Below are 13,245 nucleotides of genomic sequence, written 5' to 3'. Positions count from 1 at the left end.
TGAAGAACCCTATGGGTCAGTGTAAAGAGAAGATTGTATTCTCAGTGTAAGTAGAAGCCTGTAGACAACTCAGAGAGAAATAGAAATAGGCAGAGAGATGAGAGAGAGACAGAGAAATACAGAGACAGAGACTATCCCAAGAGAGAAAAGAGCCTATAGTCAGCAGATATATTGGTTATGGTTATGAATGAATCTATCTGGGTACTGACCATATAAAACTTACAGTCAGTTTCAGAGTTCAGAAACAATTTACATACACCCAGGAACATGGACTGTTTCTTAATTCATTTAAACTTTTTCAAGTTCGTAATCATATTTTGTAGTTTTGTTTGTGTATGCCTTGTACACTTTTGAAAAATTATACATCATTACCATGAATGAGAAATTTTAAAACTTACATTTTCTAATTGGTTATTGTTGGTATGTAGGAGAGTTATTTAATTTTTGTATACTCATTTGATAACCAGCTGAAATTGCTTTTTAGGTCTACTTTTCTTTCTTCTTTGATTTCTTGAGTTATCAGTTAGGAAGACAATCATAAAATCTGCTAATAATGATGATTTTGATTGTTTCTTTCCAGTAGTAATGAGTCTTTACTTCTCCCGATTTGTGAGATTCGATCGGCAGGAACTTCTGTTACACAACTGACAAATGTTAGTGATAACATGTTTCAGATTTTAATTAGAACGCCTCTAGTGTTTCACAGTTCAGAATGCCATTGAGTATCTATTTCAAATGGATATATAATTGCTATTTTAATGAAAGGTTTGTCTGTGTTGTTATTTCTGGTTGTTGATGTTGTTTTTCTCTCACCTACTCACCCAATCTGCATGGCTGATGAATTTAACCAAATGCCTTTTTGGCATAAATTATAATCATTTTGTGATTATTTTAAACCTAGGTTTATTGTAATGATATATTAGGGTTCTCTAGAGAAGGAATCAATAAGATATATATAGATGTACACAGGAAGGAATTTATTATAGGAATTGGCTCGTGAGATTATGGAGGGCAACAACTCCCACGATCTGCTGTCTACAAGCTGGAAAACAAGAAAGCCAGTGGTGTAATTCAGTCCAAGTCTGAACACCTGAGAACCAGGGGAGTTGATGGTATAAATCCCAGTCCCAGTCCTAAGGTCCTAGAACCAGTAAAGCTGATATCTGAGGGCAGGAGAAGATAGATGTCCCAGCTTAATCAAAGAGAGCAAATTTGCCCTTTCTCTGCATTTTAATTCTTTTCAGGCCCTCAGTGGATTGGATGATGTCCACCTGCCCTGGGGAGGGCAATCTTTTTTTTTTTTTTTTCAAGTCTATCCATTCAAGTGCTAATCTCATCCAGAAACATCCTAAGAGACACACCCAGAAGTAAAGTTTTACCAGCTATCTAGGTAAATACCAGAGATTTAGCTAAGTATTTTAGCCCAGTCAAATGACACATAAAATTAACCATCACAAATGGCAATGACAGCTACCATGAAAATTTATAATGTACTAGGCAACATGCTAAGTATTATATCATTGAATCATCATAATAAAGCTAGAAGAAAGCTATCATTGTGCATATGCACCTGAGGAAAGCTGAGATGTTAGAGAGGGTTAAGTTCACTGGTAGACACAGACTTTTAAATACAAATTTATCTGATCCAAAACTACTTTGATGGGTTTTGATGTATTTAATCAATTTTAATTGCTGTTAATATTACAATGGCTGTTGATATTTGTTGAGAAATTATATAACAAAATATCTAAGCCATTTAAGCTTATTAATATAGTCAATCTTTGAAATCACCATATGAAGTAGAACTTATCATTATTCAGTTTATAGATGAGGGAACTGAGGCACAGAGGGCTTATTATGTTGAAATATCTTTGTGTATGTTTCTGTAAGAATGTATTATGGCTTTAATAAAGTTCTGAATTTACAATAATTTTATTTAGTATTTTCTTATATTTATACTCTTATTTGAAACTGGTCTGAAATTTCTTTTTTTGTGCTCTAATCATTAGGTTAACTGGGAAGCTTGTAATTTTTATGAGCTCTAGAATATCATAAAAATTATTACAGAAAGGTCCATGATAGTCATCTGGACCTGCACGTTTTTGAAGGGCATTCCTGTTCAATTTATGGTATCAGAGTAATTCATGCATTTCTTAACGTTTACGAAATACTGTTTTATGGGTAGTGTAGTCTTAAAATTTAATAAACATCTTCTCTAGATCTGTGATTACATCACTTTTTTCATTCTCAGAATTTAGTACTTTTAATTTCTTTGTGTGTATGTATCAGTGTATAAGTTTTGTGAGTTTTCAAGTTTCATCTTTTTTTGTCTCTTCAATCAACCAGCTTTCAAATTTACTTGTCAGTTATACTATTTCATGTTTCCTAATTAAGTTTTGTATTAGTTTTCATCTCTATTACTATCTTAGTTTCCTTGGGATAATTTTGGCGTTCCAGTTATAGCTTCTTAGATTCATTCATTTATTTATTTTTATTCTTACCTAGTTACTGATAAAAGTATTTAGATTTATGCCTATTGTCCTGAGTGTAGAATTTGCTTTTTCATTGTATTTTTGACATACGTTGTCTTTCTTGTTAGTTTGGATATAGACTATGATAACTGTAGTTTTTAATTATTGGTTAACCCCTCAGCTGCCAAGGAGATTTTAAAAAATATTTGCTGTGATTAGTTACCTTCCATGTCAATTATTGCATAATGAGAAAATGTAGACCATACAATTTCTAGTTTTTTATATTTGTTGAAATGTTCCCTGTGGTCTTTTAGATGTTTTTTTCTGGGAAAATATTTCATGGATTCTGAAAATACAGTGTAATCTTAAACGTAAGATACAGAGTTGTATATGTAAATATAAATATATAAAAGCAACCTTCTTGATTAGATTATTTACCTTCATTATATCCTAATGATATTTTGATGCCTGTTGCACCAATGTACCTTGTCAATATTCTAACGGAGGAGAGGTCTGACGCCAGCTTGACTTTTCATGCACTATAGATATTTGCTTTTTCTCCCTAGGTGTGTTCAATGTTTTTACTTCATGTCTGTGATTCACATATTTTATCAGGATGTATCCAGATAAGGATTTTCCCCAGCAATTGCACCTTAAATGTCAGTAATTCCTTTCTTACCTTTGAAATGTTTTCTCTTACTTATGTCTTCTCTGTTTATTCTGGCTATACTCTTTCAGGAACAACTACTCTTTGCTCTATCTTTACTCTTTGCTCTCTCTCGATATATATAAATATATTCACTTCATATATCCAAAATATATAGTATGTGTGTGCGTTCATTTTCTCTTATTAGTTCAAATTTGTCATTTTCCTTTACGTTTTTGGAAAGCTTCCCATGCTTCTGGTCCATATCACTGCTTTGATTGCCTACAGCGGTGGATATCCACACCAGAGTCAAATGGAAATGTTAACTTTATCACTAATTTATAATCATCATTGAAGCCCTTTGATAATTCATTCACTGCTTTCTTTACCTCATCCTGTTTCTTCTTATGTCTTCCCCGACACTCAGGGCCACAAGACGTGTCAAATAATTAATTGTAATTTCTTCTAGATATTGCAATAAATTATTGTCAAAGATGTCCTCTCTCCATGCCATTCCCTTCCTCTGTTGCTGCAGTAATTTTTTATTAGCCCAATGCTGATTATTTTTCTTTTCGAAGAGAGTTTAGATTTATCAGGATTTAATTTTTGTTAACGAAAAATATGGATTGTCTTAAGTCCTGCTTTCTCTCCACCTAAGTAATGGTGAAATTCTCTTCTGAGAGTCACAGTAGAGGGTAGACTGATGTAGCCTTAACAAGGAACAGACTATGAAATTCTCTATTACTTCAAGATATTTTTCCACTACTTGCACAATCTGATTTTCTGGTTCCAAACCAAGAGAGTAGGTAAAGATTATAGTTCCCAGCATGCTGCAACAGGATTTGTTATATCTGTCCTCTCTCCAGTGCTCAGTTGTAGTAGTTATACTTTCCAGAATGTGTGTATTGTGGTGCTTTCTCTGCAAATGGCACCTGATATGCGCCATTTAGTTGGGGGATATACGAAGCATATTCCTTAATTTTTTTCTTAGCTAATCTCTTGACTTTAGTCAAGGACTAAATCCAGAGTAAATTTCTTCCTTTCTTTTTTTCCTCCCTCAAACTACTTCTCTTTATATTATGTCAATTACTCCCAGATTCTAGCCTAAGGTTATGTGTCTGTTTTACTTACCTTTTAGTTTTTGTCTTTTTCCACATTCTTTTCCATATAGAGCGGGCTGCATTAGTGGTCTATTAGCCACATATCATTCAAATGGGTGTTATCACATTTAATTTTCTAGACCTATTTTACATTAAGATATTCTCTTTACTTCCATTCTGTAGGCAACCCAGAATAAGTGGTATCATTCTTCATATTGTTACTTGGTAACTATGAAGAATTTGCCTTGGTTTTTATTGTTTAAGTTATTTTGAATTTTGTTAAGCCGTCCTTATTGTTTACAAGAGACCTGTAAAGAGAATGATGGAATCACAGATAAAATCTTTTATAATACAAATCTCACTCTAGAGCAACAGAAATGAAACTGAGATGGTTTCAACACACGTCATCAGTGTTGAAAGTAAGAGAATTCTTGTTTCAAAATCTTGGAGAAAATACTCAGAAAATACTCAGGCGTACAAAATCCTTGTACCCTATATATCGTGCATTCCTATTTTGTTTATAATCAACTTCATATGAAAGGAAAGGAATCAAAAGCACAAACTATTAATTACAAGTTATTAGATGGGTAGTAATATTAGTTCATTTTAAGCATTTGTTCATTTTAAATACTTGTTAAATCCATATATAGGAAAGTGTAGCATTTGTATAAGGCTCTGGCCTTACTCTTTTGGTCCCCCTGGAGGTCACCTGTGTCTTTAATGAAGAATTCATGGAATAAATGAATGGCTTCCCACCTCAAGCACTTCAGCGTGAGGGTATTCTCAAGGTGTAGAAAAATAGTAAGTCAAGGAGCAGGCCAGAGCTGTGCCCACAGAAGCAACCTTACAACAATAAGGGACACTTATTGGGAGATAAACGCCTCGGCTTCCTCATTCCTTGGTGGGAAAGTTCTCTCAGCAAATAGTCAGCAAGTCTGAGCCCCAGTTGCCCACAGAAGTTTCCATTCAATAATGCATCGTTTATTGACTTTCTGCTTTTGGGGGAACCTCATTCGAAGACAGGAGGAAAGTCCCAGAGGGTATACATGATAGCAAATATTAGGGGGAGGAATCAATCAATGCAAATAGTGCAAGTGGTAATTTTTAGAAAATGATTCTATTCAATCAAACATTTCATCGAAATATTTATTCCAAGCCACTGTTTTACTCAATAACAATAGTGCTAGCTTTCTATGTAAAAGTTTCACGTCAGGAGGTCAACAATCGTTGCTGAATCAGCTATCTGCCTTGTATCATTTTACTTCATTTAAAAAATCTTTGTATTTTGAAAATTTTAAAATATTTCAGAATTCTAAATGTAGAATATAAAAACCCACAGATCCTGTCATCCAACTTCTTTTTTTAGTCTCTTTTCTTTTAACATTTAAAAATAATAATTGCTTATATTTAACATGTACAACATGATTATTTGATATACATATACATAGTGAAATGATTACTACAGTCAAACTAACATCTCACCTCCTCACATAGTTACCAATTTTTTGTGTGATGAGAGCACGTAAAATCTACTTTTTAAGCAAACTTCCAGTATTTGATACAGTATTATTGACTATAGTCATCATGCTGAAACGTTAGAGCTCTAGACTTATTCATCCTACATAACTACAACGTTGTACTCTTTGACAAGCATCTCTTTGTTTCCCCAGCCTGTGCTCCCAGCCTCTGCTAACCATAGTTCCACTCTCTGCTTCTATGGATTTGACGTTTTTAGATTCCACATAAGTCATGCAGATTATTTCTTTCTGTGTCTGGCTTATTTCACTTAGTGGAATGTCCTCTGGGGTCTATCCAGGTTGTTGTAAATGGCAGGATCTGCTTCTTTTTTAAGACGGAATAATATTCTACTATATAGGGCTTCCCTGGTGGCGCAGTGGTTGAGAGTCTGCCTGCCGATGCAGGGGACACGGGTTCATACCCCAGTCCGGGAAGATCCCATATGCCGCGGGGTGGCAGGGCCCGTGAGCCATGGCCGCTGAGCCTGCGCGTCCGGAGCCTGTGCTCTGCAACAGGAGAGGCCACAACAGTGAGAGGCCCGTGTACAGAAAAAAAAAAAAAATTCTATTATATATATCCAGTCATCTCTTGATGGACATTTAGGTTGTTTCCATATCTTGGCTATTGTGAATAATCCTGCAACTGCCATCGAATTTCAATAAATATCCATATTTACTATACTTTTACATATCCTATCTTATTCATTTTTTGTTTTTTAAGATCTTTGTGGAATTATAATATACACACAAAAAATGCACATTGTAAATATATATAGCAAAATGAATTTTCTAAAACTGAACATACTCATGTAACTGGCATCCAGATAAAATAAATAAAATATTTAATACCAGCACCCCCAAATTCCCTCCCTGCCACACATACATTGTTTTCAATTACTGCTCACACTAACAAAATTAAATACCATTCTAAATTCTAGCTTGCATGAGTCTTTTAGGCAAATAACAGACATCCTGTCATTTTATCTCTACATCTACCCTGCTTTATATTGTATATTTTTAAGTCTAATCTAAAGGCAAAACTGTTTGCTCCCTAACTCTACCATACTTTACATACAAACACGCATATAATTTTTCCAAAATTTTTTGGAAAATGTTCTCCTCAAGTAGAAATAAACTAAAACCTGGATTTAGTGAATCAAAGAGATATGTATAGTAAGGAAGTAAAAGGCATATTTTCACTATATGGGCTTGGACTTAGTGGGAAAGTAATGTCCTATGTTCAAAGATCATGTAAGAAACACACTGACTTTTTGTGAATTGCTACCCTTTCCCCACTTGAACTGGATTATTTTGCTAAGAAACCCTACAATTACATTAATAATATCCCTTTATTATAGCATTATATTCTAACTTTAATCCAGTTTGCAAGTAATTGTTTTATTTGGATTTAAGTCATAATCTATGTTGAAAGTTTTATTTTAGGATGACTAGAGGCATTTTGGAATAATAATTTTATTTATTAAGATACATCTGTTGATTAAAAAACTATTTTTGAATTTATAAAGTGCTCCAAGTAATTAATTTTAACAGTGACATAATGTAATGTATGTCTGGAACAGCCTTTCCCTACAGTGCAGAGTAATTCCATATTCATTAGATACTTCCTTATTTGACAGACAAATGCCCGAAGGAGACAATTATTGCAGTGTCTGCTTCAGTGTATTATTTTTTCAGCTAAAATGTAGTCCTCTTCTTGTTAGCACAGAAATAAAGAGCTGATAGTGAACTTCGTCAAGCTACTTATTTGAATTTCAGAATAATGCCTGGGTTTTATGTTCATTTTCCATCTTGAATTTATAATTTTTAAAAAAGAAAAATTGAATCGTAAGTAGGAAATTGATAAAACATATCTGGTTAATCATCACTCTTTGAGAAATTCTAGGCATATAATAAAATTTTAATGTTTTTCCCCCTTTAATGATATGGAGCAAATATATATTCTCACAATTCAAATACTAACATAATCATATTTAGTTAATAAAACATTAAGGTAAACACAAATATTGATTTCTTATCAATTGTTAAAAAATTAAGTACAAAGTAATATTACATACAAGAATCTTAAAGTTGTGACAAATTATTGAAAATTAATTTATTGTTTCTGTTCTTTTGACCTCAATTTTCAAATTACCTAAAGACTCTACTCTCAGAAACAGTGACTTCCAGCAGGCAGAGTTGAAAATTTTTTTGTCCACATTGTTTATTCTGCAGATAGTATATACTTGCCATTTGTTTTTCTAATTCATCAAGCATTTAAAATATATTCATGTCCTTACCAAATTCATTCCTCAAAGTTGTCCAATCTATCCATCTAAATCAATCTTTGAAGAAAATATTTAGAAGCATAACCCTTGTGTTCATATCAGCACTATTTACAACAGCTTAGACATGGAAACAACCTTAATGTCCATCAACAAATGAATGGATAAAAAAGATGTGGTATATATATATATATATATATATATATATATTTTTTTTTTTTTTTTTTTTTTGATGAAGAGAGAATTTTGAACTGGATTAAAAGTCAGGGGCTTCCTTGGTGGCGCAGTGGTTGAGAGTCCGCCTGCCGATGCAGGAGACACGGGTTCGTGCCCCGGTCCGGGAAGATCCCACAGGCCACGGAGCGGCTGGGCCCGTGAGCCATGGTCACTGAGCCTGCGCGTCCGGAGCCTGTGCTCCACAACGGGAGAGGCCACAATGGTGAGAGGCCAGCGTACCGCCAAAAAAAAAAAAAAAAGTCAGAAGAAAATTTCAAAAATGTATGTGAATATTTAAAAGAGTAGAAAAATACAGAACAGAGCATATGAGATAAGAGAGTAAGAAAAAAACAAAGGTCTATGCAAATATGATTGAATTCCAAAGAGGAAAAAAGAAGAATATTAAAGATTTAAAGATATAATAGCTCAGAATTTAAATAGCTGGTGATGACATAAAGCCTCAGATTAAGAAGCAAATGAAGAAAAATATACCTATACATAACAAGGTAAATGTGCTAAAAATAACAAAAAAGACACAGAGAAATGACAAAATCATCTGGGGAAAAAGAGATGAATCACCTGCACAGAAATCATGATAGGACTGAAGCCAGTTTCCTCAAACAGAAAAACAAAATTGAAGCCATATGACAATGTAATACTATCTTCAGAGTATTAAAAGAAGTTAAACATTCTATACCCAGAAAGTAGTCTTCAAAAATGAAATGAAGAGGTAAAAAATTAGGAAAAACTGTTTTCTCTTACAATAATAAAAAATGCAAAATAAAATTGTGCTAAAATGCCATTTCTCATCTATCAGAGTGCCAAACATTGAATTTTGAAAATGCTGTCTTAGCAAGACTTGGGGAACAGGCATTCTCATATAGTACAAAAATCACTCAAGCTAAAGAGAGAAATTAGGTAATCTGGAAAATTACATGTACATTTTTCCCTTTTATCCAGCAGTTCTTCTTTAGTACTATTTCAAATACATACTGACAGAACATATAAAAAGCCATATGTACAAGAAAATCTATTGTAGTACTATTTGTAATAGTAGAAGAACAGAATACAACCCAATATCCATTAATAAGAACTGATTAAATATATATGGTCTGGTATTTAGCTGAGTAGATTTCCTAGCTTAGTGTTGAAGATGTGGCCTGGTTTATTCTTGCTGCTTATAGTAAAATTTGAGAGGAGAGAGATGAATTGAGGGAAAAATTATTAAAGTAAAAAGAACCAGAACTGATGATTTGGGAAACTGTCAGTCCACCCAGATGGCAAATATGCTGAAATTCAGAAATTCACTATCAGGAAAATACTCTAGAGAAAATGCTGAAGGTGTGACCATAAAATCCTCCCTTAGAACCTCATAAGATCTCTTTGAGAGATTAAGGATATGACTCAAAAGACCCCTCAATTAAACTAAGTAGCCTCTAGGAAACTAGAGGGCAAAGTCCTTCAGGTGTATCAGCAGAAGCAAAAATTAAGAAGGGATTATTTAGGTAAGATTTCCAGGGGGAATCCTTTCACAATGTATATGTATATCAAATCATCACGTTGTACACTTTAAATATATTACAATTTTATTTGTCGGTTATAAATAATAAAGCTGAGAAAAAAAGTCTCTTGATGAGCCTCTTGTTAATAGAGTGAATTCCTGTGACATACACAGTGACAGTAAGTTCTTGAAATTTTTATATAGCAGAAATTCTTCCACTCTAATCATGAGAAAAACATCAACAAATTCTAATAGAGAAGCATCCTACCACATACTTGACTAGTACTCCTCAAAACTGTCAAGGTCATCAAAAACAAGAAAAATCTGTGAAACTGTTACATCCAAGAGAAACCTAAGGAAGCATGACAGCTAAATCTAATGTGGTATCCTGAATGGGCTCCTAAAATAGAAAAAAAAGACATTAGGTAAAAACTACAGAAATCTGAATAAAGTATGGACTTAATAATAATGTATTAATCTCATTTTTAGTTGTAACAAATGTATTATACTAATATAGAGTGTTCATACTAGGAGAAACTAGGTTTGGGCATATGGGCACTCTTTATAAGTAGCTTCTTAATTTTCCTGTAAATATAAAACTGTTTTTAAAAATTAAGTATTTATAAAGATATAAACATATATGAAGAAGAACATTTCTTCATTAAGTTGGTATAATTGTGTATATAGCAAAAACTATCTTCATCAGTTTTTAAACTTTTAAAAATTGAGATAAAATTGACAAAACTTAAATTCACCATACAATTCAGTGTTTTTTAGTATGTTCACAGTGTTGTACAACCATCATCACTATCTAATTTCAGAATGTTTTCATCACCCCAAACAGAAATCTCATACATATTAAGCAGTCACTCCCCATTTGCTTCTTCTTCCCAGTTGCTGGAAATCACTAATACGTTTTGTCTCTACTAATTTGCCTATTCTGGACATTTCATATAAATTGCTTCATATGATATATGGCCTTTTGTGTCTCACTTTCAGTTAGCATAATGTTTTCAAAGCTTATCCATGTGGTAGCATGCATCAGTACATCATTTTTAATGGCTGAATAATATTCCACTATACAGATATATCATATTTTTAATATACATTTATCAACTGATGGACATTTGGGTTGTTCCCACTTCGGGGCTATTTTCAGTGATGCTTTATGTACATCCATGTACATGTTTTTGTGCGTAGATTTATGTTTCTAGTTCTCTTAGGTATATACCTTGGTGTGGAATTTCTCTGTCCTTTTGTGACTCTATGTTTAACTCTTTGAAGAGCTGCCAAAACTCTTCCAACTGTTTTCCACAGAAACCGAACCATTTTACACTCCAGTCATCAATGTTTGGGGGTTTCAATTTCTCCACATCTTGACCAACACTTGTTTTCCTTAAAAAAAAAAAAAAAGCTATCCTACTAATGGTAAATTGACATCTCATTATGGTTTTGATTTGCTCTATTTGGTTTTAATGATGATTTTTGCACTTATCATAAGAGTTATTTATCTGTGGACTTTTTTCTTTTATTGTCTGTCTGGTTTTGATATCAGGGTAATGCTGGCCTCATTGGATTAGTTAGAAAGAGTTCATGTCTCTTCTTTTTTGGGGGAAGAATTTGATAAAGATTGATGTTCTTTAATCTTTATTATTTTCTTCTTTCTGCTTATTTTGGGTTTGGTTTGCTCTTTCTTAAATTTTAGCTTTTCAAGTTGAAAATTTAGGTTATTGACTTGAAATCTTCTTTTTCAGTGAAAGTATTTACTGCTGTGAATTTCCCTTTGAGCATTTTCATTGCATCCCATAAGTTCTGGTTTGTTGTGTTTTGTTTTCAAGCATATAAAAATATTTTCTAGTGTCACTTTTGATTCATTCTTTGACTCATTGGTTTTTAGGAGTTTGTTGTTTGACTTCCACATATTTGTGAGTTTAAAAAATTTCCTTCTGTCATAAATTTTTTATTGAAGTATATAGTTGACTTACAATATTATATTAGTTTCAGGTGTACAACATAGTAATTAGATATTTTTATAGTTTACCCTCCCTACAGAGTTATTATAAAATATTAACTACATTCCTTGTGCTGTACCTTACATCCTTGTAACTTATTTATTTTATACCTACTAGTTTGTACTTCTTAATCCCATTCACCTGTTTTGCCCCTACCTCCCAACCCACTCCTCTCTGGTAACCCTGTTATAAATAGTAATTGTAATCCTCAGGAAAACACCTAAGAAAATAACTAAAAAATAAATAGTAAGAGAAGTGACAAGGGAATTAAAATAATACACCAGAAGATATCAATTTAGTCAAAAGAAAGCTTAAAAGAGGAACTGAAAAAAACAAAAAATATAAGGCTTATAGAAAACAAGTAGCAAAATGGCAGGGTTAAGTGTTTCTTATCAGTAATAATAGTAAATATCTATGAGTTAAATGCTCCAAATTAAATGCAGAGATGGATTAAAAAACCATCCAACTATAAATTGTCTAAAAGTGACTCACTTTACATACAAAGACATACATTGGTTAAAAGTTAAAGGGTTGAAAAAGATATTCCATTTGAATATGTCACACAAAAAGAACTTAAAGTTTCATAAAATATCATACTGGCAGGGGAGAGAGGTCAAATGACATCCACAGAGAAGTCTGCTTTCTATACTTGATTATTAATGCAAGGGAGACTTTTGGTTATTTCTTACAAAGGATATAACTGTTCTTACCCTCTATAATCTATCATGAGAGATCTACTCACTCATCTCTCACTTAGTTAATCTTGTTACCTGTGTTAGTTATTTATTTATTACTTCTGAGCTCCAAATCCATCTTGCCATGCCTTGCCTTGCCTGGCTTTGTGATCCTGGACTTCCTGGACTTTTCTCCTTTGCCAGGTAACTTGATGTTAGACTTTACCAATAGAGGGCACTGAAAGGCCATTGCAAGATCAGAGCAGGAGGAAGGGACTTCTTTTCCTTTAAGGGTGTTCTGGGTTCAACATTGTGGTCAGTGGATTGGTATGCAAGAGGCCTGGTACTCTTCACCACAGTACCAAGTTTCATAGGTTAGAAGTCCATGCTTGCTGAAATATTTCTCCATCCCATAGCAGCAGCCCTGGCGGCTCTCTTGAAGCCAGCATACTCCAGGTAATTTCTTTTCCACCTAAAGTACCACTATGGTTCACCAGTCAAAGCAGAAGCTAATGGTAGTTAGGGGAAAGCCAGAGTCTCAGCCCAAGTTTAACTCACAGCAGTTCTTGAATACGTAATTGAAATAGATATACTTGGAAACTGGCAGAATCCCTACATTAACTTTGTGACCCATGGGTAAAGACCATGTGAAAGTCCCTGGGCTTCTCCCTTTCTATTCAGATATTAAGCCAGAAACAATATTACATCCTTGAAGGAATTGCAAAGATTTGTACTGTTATCAAAGATTGTGAAGATGCAGAGAAGCTATACTTATCACATCCTCATTTAACTTGACTATTTGGTCTGTGCAAAAGTTGGATGGATC

Source organism: Pseudorca crassidens, chromosome 1 (genome assembly GCF_039906515.1).
Source record: "Pseudorca crassidens isolate mPseCra1 chromosome 1, mPseCra1.hap1, whole genome shotgun sequence".
Classification (NCBI taxonomy): domain Eukaryota; kingdom Metazoa; phylum Chordata; class Mammalia; order Artiodactyla; family Delphinidae; genus Pseudorca; species Pseudorca crassidens.
This window is presented reverse-complemented; position numbering follows the sequence as displayed.